This window comes from Rhinatrema bivittatum, chromosome 9, assembly GCF_901001135.1.
Source record: "Rhinatrema bivittatum chromosome 9, aRhiBiv1.1, whole genome shotgun sequence".
NCBI lineage: Eukaryota > Metazoa > Chordata > Amphibia > Gymnophiona > Rhinatrematidae > Rhinatrema > Rhinatrema bivittatum.
Window position 1 is genome coordinate 45,416,846 of NC_042623.1, and position 14,994 is coordinate 45,431,839.

General features: G+C 43.5%; 1 protein-coding gene across 4 annotated transcripts in view; it reads right to left on the reverse strand.

Annotated features, from left to right (window-relative positions):
* The window catches only part of ATXN7L1 (ataxin 7 like 1), a 265,888-nt gene that overhangs the window by 122,312 nt on the left and 128,582 nt on the right, over positions 1-14,994 (reverse strand). Inside the window, exon 1 of one of the 4 annotated variants that reach the window (XM_029615626.1) lies at positions 12,498-12,682. The exons of the other annotated variants lie outside the window; for them this stretch is intronic. The gene's annotated coding sequence lies outside the window, so the exon portion shown is untranslated. Of the gene's footprint in view, positions 1-12,497; positions 12,683-14,994 lie in introns of those variants that run through there. 4 annotated transcript variants of the gene reach the window in all.

The window sequence follows — 14,994 nt, forward strand, 5'->3', positions numbered from 1 at the left end:
AAAGTTACGCCTGCCTCAAGCAGGCGTAACTTGTGCGACAGAGATAGGGGGGGGTTTAGATAGGGCCGGGGGGGGGGGGTTAGGTAGGGGAAGGGAGGGGGAGGTGGGAGGGAACTGGCAGCGCGCGCAGGGCTCGGCGCGTGCAAGTTGCACATATGTGCACCCCCCCTTGTGCGCGCCGACACCAGATTTTATAAGATACACGTGGCTACGCACGTATCTTATAAAATCCGGCGAACTTTTGTTCGCGCAAGCGCTGTGTTTTAAAATGTACCCCAGTATGTGCAACACTTCCTGCTTTAGTGCTTAAGGCCACAAATCTTTATTTCTTTCTGTATGAGTTTTGGTTCTTGATATTATTATAACAAATATTTTTTTTTCACAGCTGTCTTGTCCTCCTCAGCGCTGACAGGAAAAGCCATACTTGGAGCATAGCGAATGGGATTCAGTTTCTTCATACAATCTGTGTCATGATATTTCTGATATTACAAATTGGATTCAGTGGCCAATTCTCTTCCAAAGATGTCTGCCCCCAGGAGACCAGGGGAATTAAGTTTAGCAGCTTAAAAAACTGCAAAGATGACAACAGTAACCATTTTAAATGGCACAGGCTATTTTTAGTAGGGATGTGCAATCATTTAGGACAAATTAGACAATTTTAATGAAATTTCCTAATTTGTCCTGGTTCAGGGAACCTGAAAACCAAACCAAATTTTCCCGAAATTTCAGGAAAATTCGGTTTTCGGATTAGTGTGCGCTAATGTTAAAATGTTAGCGTGCACTAACCCGAAATTCGGGTCCCCCGAATTACAAAGGCCTGAACCGCGAGAAATTCGAAATTTCCCGCGGCAAGCCGAAAACAAAACCCGAACCAAAAGGTTTGGGCTTTGCACATCTCTAGTTGTTAGTGCTTGCTATATGGATTTCTGAGCTCATGTAGGGTCTTTTGACATACACTAAAAACATGGTTATTCACTCAAGTCTTTCATACTGGGATAGAGCAGGATAGAGATATCACTACAGTAAGCTTTCATACCTTATGTTAGTAGAGATTTAGATGAGATTCTGGTGTCATGATTCTTTGGTTGGTTACGTAATTGATGGTATTCCCAGGAACCGTGGGGGTATTTTATGGATAGATGGGAGGAAGAGTGTTGTGTACCTGGGAAATCATCATTGGACTGGTGGTCCAGTACAAAGATGTGTCCCCATGATTCCTGTAGCATTTATGGAGGGTTTTAGGTAACTTTGTCATTGTCAACCGGTTTGGTGGTCTGCCAGCCACTGACGCAGGTCTGAAATACAGTAGATTTAACACTGTATAATCTTTTATATTTAATTTTGACAATATTATTACATTGTGTATAAAACATAAGGACATGGAGGGTCAAATCTTGGCCAGGAAGCCCAGCAGATCCATTTCTTATTGCTCACTCCCAGGGATAAGCAATGGCTACTGCCAAGCTGATTTATGAACTTTTCTTCCAGGAACTTGTCCAAGCCTCTTTTAAAAACTGTTAAGCTAGTCGACTTGACCCTGTCCCTCTGGCAACAGATTCACAATTTGTGTGATAATTTGCTTTAAGGGTCCCCTTAGTATTATTTAGTATTATTTGAAAGGGTAAATAATTATCCTTTATTTACACATTCTACTCCACTCATGATTTTTGAAAACTTCTAGCATATCCTCTCGTAGGTTGTCTCTTTTCCAAACTGAAGCGCCCTAATCTGTTTAAGCTTCCTTCATAAGGGAGCCGTTCCATCCCCTTTATCGTTTTTGTAGCCTTTATCTGTACCTTTACCTACCTGGCTTTATTTTTAGATGGGAGCCACCAAAACTGCACACACTATTCCCGAGACAGGTTACTCTGTTTTATTCTCTGTTCCTTTCCTTGGAATTCCTACCATTCTACTTGCTCTTTTGATTGCTGCAGCCCACCGGGCTGAGGATTTCAATATACTGTCCACAAGGACTCCAAAGTTATTTTCCTGGGTGGTGACTGTATACCTGTAGTTGGAATTATTTTTCCCTATGTGCATCAAATCTCCACATTCAATTTCATCTGCCATTCAGATGCCCAGTCTCACAAGGTCCTTCTGCAATTCCTTACAATATTCTGTTTTAAAAACTTTGAGTAATTCTATGATATTTGATCACTTCACTTATTGCTCCCTTTTCCTTATCATTAATGTATATATTAAACAGCACAGACCCCCCCAATACAGATTGCTGGGTTCCATCGTTGCCCTTTCTCTATCTGGGAATCTGATCATTTAGTCCTACTCTGTTTTCTGTCACATTACCAGTTATCAATCCACAACAGGACACTGCCTCCTACCCATGAATTTTTAATTTCTTGAATGTGGGACTTTGTCAAATGCATTCTGAAAATCCAAATTCACTATATCAACTGGCTTACATTTATCCACGTTTATTTATACCTTAAAGATTCAGAGACTAGCAAGTCAAGAATTCCCCTTACTAAAACCATGTTGACTCTTCCCAATTAAACTATGCCTATTTAGATGGCCAGCAATTTTGTTTCTAAGAATAGTTTATTTCAGGATCATCCCAGGGCCCATTTTAACGAAAGCAGCATTACATTGCTCACCCTGATGACTTTAGATACTATGGCTGTTTTAAATGATAGGTTACAGACTATTAAGTAAGCACTTTTCCTTTTAAGCTGTGTGCGCACACAGCAAAACATAGCTAAATACTGATATTTGCATTATACTGGCTCACAGTGCACAAATGATGAGTAGAGAAGTAGTCTAGTGGTTAGAGCAGTGGGCTATAAACCAGGAGACCAGGGTTCAAGTCCCACTGTCGCTCCTCGTGTCCCTGGGCAAGTTACTTAACCCTCAGGTACAAACTTAGATTGTAAGCCCTCTGGGGATAGGGAAATACCTACAGTACCTGAATATAATCTGCTTTGAAATGCTGAAAAAAAGTGTGAAAAGCAGAATATAAAAAAATCTGAATGTGAACTTGGCTTATTAAAAATTTTTCTGCATACACACACTTTCAAAAATTTGAGGAAACATTGCTAGTAAGGTCTGCAATTTCATGTTTTGAGTTTTTTCACAACTAAGGAGTGAATACCATCCAATCCTGGTGATTTGTTACTTTTTAGTTTGTCAATTTGGCATATTATACTTTCTAATTTCACACTGATTTGCTTTAGTTTCTCAGAATCATCACCATTAAAGAATGTTTCTGGTATGGGTATGTCCCCAACATGCTCATTTAACTTTTCTGCTATTTTTCATGACTTTCCTGAGCAAATAAAGTTGCTTACCTGTAACAGATGTTCTCTGAGGACAGCAGGACGTTAGTCCTCACACATGGATGACATCAGATAGAGCCCAGTCTAGAACTTTGATCTCAAAGATTCTAGAACTTTCAAACATACTCTACTGAGCATGTGCAGCTATAGTTATCACCCTGCCCCCCTAGGCAGAGTCCCTCAGTCCATGATATAGCTCATAAATAGAAAATCCAACTCCCAGGGGAGGCAGGTGGGTTTCATGAGGACTAATCACCTACTGTCCTCGGGGAACACCTGTTACAAGTAAGCAACTTTTCTTTCTCAGAGGACAAGCAGGATAGTAGTCCTCACATGGGTATTCCCAAGCTATAGGCTATCTAGCTAAGCAGGACAAAGCGGGAAACCGCACAGTGTTGAAAGCACCACCTCTCCCCCTTTTGCCTGTGAGGCAGCCAACTCACAAAGAGGTTTACACAGGAAAAGAGTTGGGTTCTACAAAGTGAAAACCATAGAAAAGACTGAGACACAAAATCCCAATGCGTAGCAGAGGCGCCTAAGGCAGGGGAGTGATGCGAATGCCAGCAAGAAACATACTCTGCATCACAGAAAACATTACAAGCAAGGTTTTGGATAGGTAAACCCTGACAACAGTAGGTCTAGAACCTCCTGGAAACAGGAAAAAGTCTAGAGATGTAAACATGAAAAGAACTCTTGAACGAAGACCGCATAGTTTTCTTTGGTGTTAGAAGACAACCAAAAAACCTAGTGGGGCCCAAGAGCTATCCAGAAAGTGCGGTCCACTAGCATCTGAAGGACATAATGCATCTGAAGAAGTGTGCCATATGTTTGGCTGAAAGGCACTATGGGCAAGCTTGGAAGAATAATCAACAATGGCAGGGTCTGTGACAGACCCTACGAGCCAAAGCACCAGACGTAGCTGACCACACAGTGCAGCATCAAGAGTTTCAGGGGATGAAAAGCAATCCCTGAATGGGATCACTGCCCAAACCCCCGAGCAGAAAGATGTTAGGCCTGAAGCTCACTGAAACTTCACCCTGTCAAGGGCAGGGCTATCCATCCTGTTTACAGATTAGTTCAGGTGAGCAGAAAGACACTTTAGACAAACCAGTGAAGAGAGAAAAGCTAAAGGCTGAACTGGCCAGAACTTGGCAAAAATATAGGGGAAAAGTGGTGTATCTTTCCCTACAGGTATACACTAAGATATTCCATGAATGCTCTAGCTTTTCTTTCCCTCCTCTTGATCTTGGGTTGTAGGATCATCAGCTAAATGATGCCAGTTGGAAGTGGCTACAGCCTGCAGCGAAGACAGGCCTCGAGGTAGCCAATCAGGTGCACCTGGAACAGTTCCTGGATGGGTTTGACCAGCTTGGCTTATATGGAAATATACCCAGTACTCACCCTGGAGAAAGCCTTAGAAGTGGCAGATGCCTTCCACCAGGTTCAACTGGTGCCAGAATTGGTGTGGAAGCTGGACATACAACCTGCACATGCTCCCTGTCGCGGTAGTGAGAGTGCAGGACCCCAGCAACGGAGCAGGACAGCTCTGGTTCCATACCCAGGTCACAGCCACCATGCTCCACAGTTTGTTTCTGTGGAAGGAGAGGTCATTTCACCAGAGACTGCCAATATTAAGGAAGAAAAGCCATGGACGTCAACCTGGTAAACTCAGCCAAAACTAGAGAATAAAGCATGCACTGACAGGAGAGGATCTTCAAAGCAGGGATTACTACGGAGCAGAAGGAGAAAAGAAGGCCTGGAAATACATGTACAATCAAGCAGCAAGAATACAGATATCTTTTCCTTTGCTCACTCTGCAGGGAATGGGCATGAGAAGGACTTTTGCCCTTATTTGAAAGAAGAACACAAACTCTTTGTGGGAAATGTGGAAGCTGAAGTGAAACAGGTCCTGCAGGCATGCTCCCAGTGTGGAGGGAAAGAACATGGTGTCAAACAGTGCCCCTATATTGATAATCTGTGTTCGGGGATTGATAACTTTGTGATCCCAGTTGAGCTCAATTTCTGTTCTACATGAGCTTTGGTAGATTCAGGGTGCAGCAAGACACTCATTAGAAAGGAAATAGCTCAGAGACTGTATATCAACTGTAAGCAGGCAGCAATGCGATACCTGTATACATGGAGATCAACAATAGTCAGATGACTAAGGCAGGGCAACAAGCCAGTATAGAGGTAGAAGTGCTTCCCAAGCTCCCCATACTCAGTTCGGTAAAGCTATTATTCCCCTGACTCCTTAGGGATAAGGAAATAGCAGGAATAGAACCTCTTGCTATTGTCTTTGAAAGGGACAGATTCTATCACCCGCTGGCTGACAAGCAACTCCACCTCAAGACAAAGCCTGTTCAAGCGAGACGGATCTGGATTGAAGGCCAAACATTGATGTAGCACTAGATAACAAAAGAAGCACAAATGGTAATCAGATTCCACAATTCTGAGGACCCAATAGTCCTTGGTGATCTTCCGCCACTCTGAGGAACAGGTGAATCCTTCCCCCCCTTCCAAAGGATTGAAGTCTGAGGGTAGAGTCTAGTCAAAAACTAGGCCAAAGTTTGAGCCGGGGCTGTTGTGGCATCTTAGGCTGTCTCTCATGTGGCTGTCCACATGCTGGAAGCTGTTGTTGAGGCAGCACAGGTGGAGCGTGATACTGCTGAATTTGGTGGAAGGAACACATAAAAGCGAAGTAAGACTGTTTGTCTTCTACTGACAAAGATTGAATGGCTGTGTGCTGCTTCTTAATCTAAGGCACAGTTTTCCGGACCTTCTCACTGAAGAGCTCGTCCTCAAAACAAACATCATCGGCCAACTTGTCATGAATGTTCTTGAGCAGGCTGCTGGCTCTCAAACAGGCTATCTGGCAAACCCCCATGGCTGCTACAGAGGATTTTGTTTTTATCATGGTATCAAATGACTCACATCCAGAAGAGCCTGCTAAGAATTCTCCTTCCCTGTCCAAAGACTACTAAATATTTCAGCTTATTGATGAGGTCATATAAATATTGCACCTGCACATTATCTCCATTCAGCTGTGTCTGGGTGGTATGATGCAGTTTCCGTTTCCTCACAATTAATCCAAAAGTGCTCACTGGGATATCCAAGCACTTGGATATTATTTTGTAGCCTTTTCCTTTCTTGTGCTTCACCACCTTCATCTTCACCACCTTCCGGAGGAAGTGGTGAAGATGAAAACAATGAAAGAATTCAAAAGGGGCAAGGAATAAACACGGTGGATCCCTAAAGGCTAGATGATGGAAATGAAGAAACTATTTCATGGGGGTAACTTGTTGCGCAGCGGTTACTACCCTTAACCAATAAGCCTTCATACTCTTGATGCAACTCCATCATGGCTCTCTATTTCAACAGCAGGGCATTAAAGGGGAATTGGATTTGAACAGCAACCAACAAGGGCCCTGACTTTTATGGTCTGTGAAACTGATAAGCTTGGGGGTAACCTGCTCGGTGCAGCATACACTACCATAAGCTTGCGGGGCAGACTGGATGGACCATTTGGTCCTTTTCTGCCATCCTTTCTGTGTTTTTATAACTTTATCTTTAATTTCTTTAGAATGCTCTTTGGTCTTCATTTTTTTACAACTTTCCTTCAGAATCCCAGTCTGACCAGAGGTATAGGCCAATAGTAAGCCAATTCTTAGGGCAATATCTTTCATCTGTGTAAACTTGGAGCTTCCACAGCACAGGGGTTGAATACATTTTTCAGTTTTTAATTTTATTTTACAAAAAATGCAGAGAAATAATGAATCGTGACTTTGAACATTTACTTTAAGAACATACTGGTTTGCAGTAAACATATTGTCTGGAACAATCTGTGTAAGAGTAATTTGTAATCCACACAAATCTGCTGACTTTTTAGCTGGTCGAATACTTTTGCAGCTCCTGTTTGTTGCCCAACTTTGACTACCTATTTAAAACAAAACACATGAACACACTAAATAATATACCCCAATAGTTTACTTCTCCTCAATACTTCTAAGTTTTAAAAATCTCTCCAAGCAGTCCTTACTGATACTTTCCAGCCACCAGAAAAGTGATCCTCTCCTCTCAGCGCTCCCACTGGATTGTGGGTTACTGAGCTCTTCCTTTGCAATATATCTTGTGCTTCTAAGATAAATTAGTAGAAAACAATACCTTTGGAGACTTACACTACAGTTAGTTGTCCTGAGTGAATCACTGCTGTTCTGATTAACAAATGTTGGTAATCAAATTAATCACACAACCTTAACACTTCAGTTAGTCAGCCTGAGTGACTCACTGCTGTCCTGATTAACAAAAGTTAGTACCTAATCAAATCAATTACATTACTTTAACACCTTTCCAAAATGAGTAACTGAACTTTTTTCAACCGTTTTACTTAGGCATATACTGCTCCTAGCTTATTTCTTTCTTCTGGCTACCTTTTTTTTTGTAATACAAACACACACACTTCTGTTTGTTGCCTGACTTTCTATCTATTTAAAACAAAACACACACACATTCTAAATAATTTACCCCAATAGTTTACTTCTCCTCCTCCCAGTATGTCACTTACTAGCAGGACTGGGAATCATACATTACATTTACGCAGATGGGGGCGGATTTTCAGAGCCCTGCTCGCCTAAATCCGCCCAAAACCGGGCGGATTTAGGCGAGCAGGGCCCTGCGCGCCGATAAGCCTATTTTACATAGGCCTACCGGCGCGCGCAGAGCCCCGGGACTCGCGTAAGTCCTGGGGTTTTCGGAGGGGGCGTGTCGGGGGGCGGGCCCGAACCGCGCGGCGTTTTCGGGGCGTGTCGGGAGCGTTTCGGGGGCGTGGCTACGGCCCGGGGCGGCCCGGGGGCGTGGCTGCGCCCTCCGGACCCACCCCCAGGTCGCGTCCCGGCGCGCAGGAGGCCCGCTGACACGCGGGGATTTACGCCTCCCTCTGGGAGGCGTAAATCCCCCGACAAAGGTAACAGTGCCGGGTGGGTGGGTTAGGTAGGGGAAGGGAGGGGAGGGCAAAAGGAAGTTCCCTCCGAGGCCGCTCCGATTTCGGAGCGGCCTCGGAGGGAACGGGGGTAGGCTGCGCGGCTCGGCGCGCGCCGGCTATACAAAATCGATAGCCTTGCGCGTGCCGATCCAGGTTTTTAGCAGATACGTGCGGCTCCGCGCGTATCTACTAAAATCCAGCGTACTTTTGTTTGCGCCTGGAGCGCAAACAAAAGTAGGCCTATTCGCGGAGTATGAAAATCCGCCCCATGATATACAATTACTGTTACCCATTCCAAACACCATTGAAGAAACAATGAAACTAGCCAATATGTACCTAGAAATAATCAAACAGCTCCTAAACCAGATGGAATTGGTAATAAACATTGACAAAACTGAATTCTTACACCTTGAACGTAAAAACACTCACCACACACAACCAAAATTCACAATCAAAAATATTCAAACCACCGAGTTAGCAACAAAAGTTAGGGATCTAGGAGTAATAATTGACCCTGAGCTAAACATGAAACAACACATCTCACAGAAAATAAAAGAAGGTTATGCAAAACTAATGATCCTAAGAAGACTAAAACCTCTATTAACGATTAACAATTTTCGCACAGTTCTACAAGCAATGATATTCGCTAGCACAGATTATTGTAACTCCCTGCTTTTAGGACTACCTCAATCTACAATTCGACCTCTGCAAATATTGCAAAATTCCGCTGCCAGAGTTTTGACAGGCAAAAAAAAAGAGTGACCATATTACAGGAACACTTGCTGAACTCCACTGGCTTCCAACTGAACAAAGAATACAATACAAAGCACTTTGCATAATCCATAAACTAATCCACGATGATAAAGCCAACTGGCTTAACACGGCACTGCGCGTGGACGTACCACAAAAACCTCAGATCTGCAAATAAAGCTCTACTAAATGTCCCCTCTGTCAAATCAGCACATCTCACGCAAGTAAGGGAAAGAGCACTGTCACTGGCTGGTCCTGTTCTCTGGAATACCATGCCACTTGAAATAAGACTACAGACAAATCTGAAATTATGCAAAACTAATCTGAAAACCTGGCTTTTTAAACAAGCATTTTATAAAGATAAAGAAAAGGAGAAAAAATAGTTGAGCGATAAGGATGCACCAAGCTAGAAGTTTTTAGTAACCTACATAAGCACATTAATGTTAAAATCAAACTGCCTAATTTGTTCCTAACAATCAGGTTTAACTTACACACCTAGTTTATTATTTTAAATTGTTACCGTACTATGATGGCACACGAGTAATTTGTAATCTATACCACCCATATTTCTCTTTATCGTGTCCTTCTGTAAACCGTTGTGATGGTATTTAACTTAACGACGGTATAGAAAATGTTTTAAATAAATAAATACGTTTTAAATATTTCTCCAAGCAGTACTTACTGATTCTTTCCAGCCACCAGAAAGGTGATCCTCTCCTCTCAGTGCTCCCACTGGAGCCCAGTATCCTGTGTCCAACAGTGGCCAATCCAAGTCAAAAGTACCTGGAAGTACCCAAACATTAAATGAATAGATCCCAGGCTACTAATCCTTATTGATTAATAGCAGTTTATGGACTTCTGCTCTAGGAACTTACACAAACGTTTTTTTAAACCCAGCTACTACTTGTTCAGGAATTTGTACAAAAAATCTTCTGGTGAAGACGAATACTCCAGCAGCTCGGATAAGGGGTCTGAGAGGTTCCCCATAGATCTTTCTTCAGAACCAAGAGGTAGAGGGACACCAACCCATAACCCTGATGAAGATGGTGGTGATTGGGGCGGAGTCCTTGGTCGCCTCAAGAGGAGGAATACTCCTGGGGTCTCTTCTGGTTGGCGGTGCCCCGTGCGCCATCCTTGGAATGTTAGCTAGTCTCCGCACAGGGATAACCTACCCAACTGAGTTGGGCTTGTCTCCAGTACTGGGACCTCTGATGGCAGTTTCTGAGATGAGGAGGCAAAAAGGACTTCTTGAGGGAACAAATCCAACATATTTGACAGGAGAGGCTGAAGCGTGTACCCCCTCATCACTGGCTACCAACAAGGTAAAAAAAAAAAAAAAAGTCTTCACTAATTCAGTCAAGTAGTCCATGGTTGGAGAAGAAACTTCCTCTTATGAAACTAATACAAAGTCATCCTCTTGGGAAGTACATACTAGACTCAATGAGATGGCTCTTTCCTGGGCTGTCTGTGCTAAAGGTCACATAGAGACCAGAGGCACATTGGAGTGGATAGGATCTGGAGTCTTCAAACACAGCAGGAGGAACCCCTGTATAGCATCTCAGGCAGATGACAATGAAGGGTCCCCAAGGAGGCTTATGATCTGGAAAGAGGAGTTGAGATGGAGACAATGGGAACCAACATGGAGGAGGGCAGCTGCAAGGAATCTCCTCCCACTGACACTTCTTCTGTGCTGAGGAGTTGGTGCACTGATGAGCCCCACCTTGAAAGGGAGGCAGCCCGGGGGAGTGCCATGGAGCATGCTGGCTCCTGTGCTTGACACTTTCGTGTCTTGCTCGAGCCTTGAACTTCGGCAGATCCAAAGCCTGGTGCTACAGTTGGAGGGAGCTAGGCCCAAGGAGGCCCCGACTTTACTGAGCTGTAGAGCTCCTCCATCTTCCAAGCCCTATTCCACTGGGATCTAGAAAACATCTGACCATACTTGTAGCAACTGGCTGAGCGGTGATCTGGTCCCAAGCACTTATAACAGATATCGAGGCTATCAGAAATAGATATCTTATGGCCACACAGTCCTTGAAGCTACTGGGAGTGGCCCTCTTGAAGCTGGACATCTCAATGTTTTATTTATTTATTTATTTTATTTAGCATTGAAAATTGCTGTTGAGGGGCTGCTGAGGCAGGGAGGCAACTCACAAAATTAGTAGATAGATGAAGAAACTGCAGAAGCAGTTAAGCTTAGAAGAAATTTTAGAAGAGTGAGGTTCACTTCCATGTGGAAGTATGGACAAAAAAACCACTGGCGGGCTCCTGCACATGCTCAGTAGTAAAACGTTACTGAGCTAGAGAGATGGGTCCATTTGGTGCTACAATAATTCAGCCTTGTTTGTTGACAGAGAACCAGCCTAACTTTTTGGTGAAAATGTTAATATAACTGGAAGGCAAATGCAGCTGTATCATATCATTTGCCCTGGCTATCAAACATAAATGCCAAATCTAAAAATCTGCATGGAGATGCAGACCCCAACATAACCCGATGTGCAAAAGCCATTCTTAGACTCATCTTGGGAGAAGGTGGGGGTGGAGGGAGAGGTTAAGAGGAATAATAAACTCAGTGCAACCTCTCTATTAATTACCATTCAGAACTTCAGGCAATTAAAAAAATAAAAAAGAGAGATGGAGAGAGAGAGAGAGAGAAAAAAAAGGTCTCCCAGTCAGAACGAAATTTGGAGAAATAAAGATTTGGTAGGATAAAGGGGGATGGAACTTGGCAAACCACCTAGTCCACTAGCACCTTGTTTATGCTTTTTTGTTAATTACTTTGCAAAGCCAAGTTTAGAAATCTTCCTCTCGAGGAAACAAAAAATACATAATGCAACACTCTCCTGACCTGATGCTAATGACCATCTCCACCCCCTGGCTTCCTGCGGAGTGCTGCCTAGAGGACAACCTGACAAACGCAGATTATTTAAGTAAACAGCAAAGCACAGCCCTCCAGAGCGAGAAAGTTTTGAAACAATGCCCGCAAGCTGCAGCCGCCCACACAGAGCGCTGCGTAGGAAATGGCATCAGCAGCTTCATCTTCAGTCTTCTGCTAACTGGCAAAGGAAAGATCAGTAAGGCACTAATTCAAACCAATATCAGCAGCGGCTCTGCTGGAAGAAAAAAAAAACAGAAGAAGCGCCCACTTCAGACTACACTAGCAAATTCACTGTCAAGAGCCAAACCCCCCCCCCCCCCCCCAACAACAACCTCTTGCGCTGTTGTGCCAAGTGTTTTGTGTCAGGTCTGGGAGCTTTTATTTTCTATGCTGTATTTTGTTTTGTGTGGTTTTTTGTTTTTTTTTTACTTGCAGCCCTACGGAAGTTTTACGTTTCTTACCCAGGCAAAATGGCACACTTTCCTCCTTCTTTAAAGGCTACAAATGCAGAGAGGGCAGACAGACCATGCAAAAAAAAATGTAACACTCCCCGCCTCCCCACCCTCTGCTGGACGAGCGACAATAAAGACGACGAGCCACTTACGGCGCGGAGCGGGCTGCCAGCCTAAGGTGACTGCATAGCGACTCGAAACGTCTCGCTGTTTGGGAACCCGAGGCCGCGCTCATGGCCGCGGACGCCGGCGGCAAAGCGCTCAGAGATCCCGCCCGAGTAGAGGGGGGAACCCCTGGCTGCAGAGAACTGCGCGCGGCAACGGCGAACGCGCGCCAAACGGGGCTGACAAACAGGCGCTCGAAAAACACCAACTTTCAGGTCCTACCAGTTGGACACCAGACGTTCAGAGAGCTGAATGTCAGCCAAGAACACCAAGAGCAGGGAAAAAAACAAAACAAAACATACAACATTACAGGTTTTTTTTTTTCTCCCTCCTCTACTTAACTGTTTCAGCTCGTCCAGCCGTCTGACAATTGCTTGCTTCACACCCTAAAATCAACACCACCACCTCCACCACAAACACGTATGCACTAAAAATAAAATGTTTTATAAAGTAAAAAAAGGTATACAATCTTTATTTTAAGATTTGATTTTTTTCTTTCCTTGCAATGTGTCTGTTCCTCAGCTCTTTCCTATCTGGCTCTCATCAGGAAACCACTGCCCACTACCTTTATTTTTCTAATTCCCCACCATCATGCTCATATCTAACTACAGTGATTCGACTTCCCATGATCAGAACAAAGCATCGGGACTGATCAAACTAGCCATATTTTGCTGCCAGTGTTCACAGCCGTCAGGTGGAGGAAATGGTTTTTTTTTAAACATCTTATTTGAAAAAAAGCATACAAGTAAAACATGATCGATATATTGCACATTATCACAGAGCAAGTACAATATTGCTTCAGACGTCTACAAGAGCAAAAATGAAACAAGAAGTTCATAAAAAAAATCAGCTAGATTATATATAGCAAACAATACAATCAAACAAATTTAATGTTAATCTAACTCAAAATGTGGTCTGTAACAACCCCCCATATATGCTCGTATTTTAAATTCTCATTTTTCAATTAGAACCTGAGTTGCTCTATATTGGCAGTGTCTAGAGTTTATGAGCGCCAATAGTCAAGACATGGATTAAGTTTCCAAAATGTTTGCAATAGTCAGTTGGGCGGCCAATAATAGCTGGGCGACCAGTGGTTTGCTCAATCGGAGAACAAATGATCTATTCTATCCCATTTCCCCAAGTAGACCTAGCAAGGGTGTGAGGTGGATGAGATGCTGAATAATGTCCAAAACCTCCTAGACCATGAGCCCAAAATTGTTTAATACCTTGATGTTCCCACCACATATAGAGATTTGTGCCAACCTCGCCAACATCTGATGTTATACTCTGGGAAAAGGCTAGCATAGCAACAGGGGGGCACGATAGGCTCTGTGTAAAAGCTTGACCATGAGTTGCACCCAGTTGGCACAGACACTTGCAGGCCGATGCAATACTGTGCACTCAGGCTAGCTCACAGGTTGACGCACATCCATAACCCCTTATGCAATAAGGGGATTAGCGCATCCAAAATGCGTGTCCAAACCAGCGCGTAGCCAATAGTGCTCATCACATGTAAATGCCATATTGATGAGGCTATTAGTTAGTACCACCTTATGTAAAAAACTAAGTGTGCGCCTGACGTGCACATTTTTACCTTCAAAAATTAAAGCCAGCCCTGAAGCTGGCATTAAGGCTTGAGGAGCCCCAAAAGGTTACAGAAAAGCAGAAAATACTGCTTTTCTGTGGTTCCTCCAACTTAATACTGTGGTGATATTAAGTCAGAGGACCCAAAGAAAGCAGCAATGTGGGAAAAAAATTTTTTTTTTAAAGTCCTGCTGGTGGTCAGGTTAGGAAAACGGACATTCAATTTACGAGGATCCATTTTTCGTTCATAAAACTGAGCATCCGTTTTCCTAACCCATGCACAGCCCCTTCTCCTGGGCGCCGATGCCATGGACGCACTAGAGACGCACAATTTATCCCTAGTGCATCCTTTTTAGCATGGCAGCTCTTTTTTTTTTATTGCATCAAGCGCCAGAAGAGGCTCCCCAGTGTTCCCGAGGTGTTGAATGTTATTCTGTTTGTTTCTGAAAATCCAATAAAACAGATTTAACCATAAAAAAGCACGGCCAGTTTGGACACAAGTTTTTAGTGCGTCGGTATTGCATCGGCCTGTTTATGCACAGGCATCCATGTATTCCTCCAATCCTGTCCCTCATAGAAGGTGCCCAGGTCCTTAGTCTACTCAGAAATCAAATGCTGAGGAGTATCTTTTCCAAATTTAAAGGACTTCTGTAAATTATTGAGATGCACTTTTGTCCTTCCAGAGCTGTCAACAAATCCTCCATATCAGTGATTTCCAGAAAGGGTTCATGAACATTTAAAATGAGACTGCAATGGTTTACACAGTTGGAAACAGGCATGTAAGGAAGTATGTTCTAAGTCCATCTCCTGCCTAAGAAACTGAAACAATATCATACCCTTACCATCCCACAATTGCATGATATAAACTAGACCTTTAGACTTCCACCTCTGAACAACAGG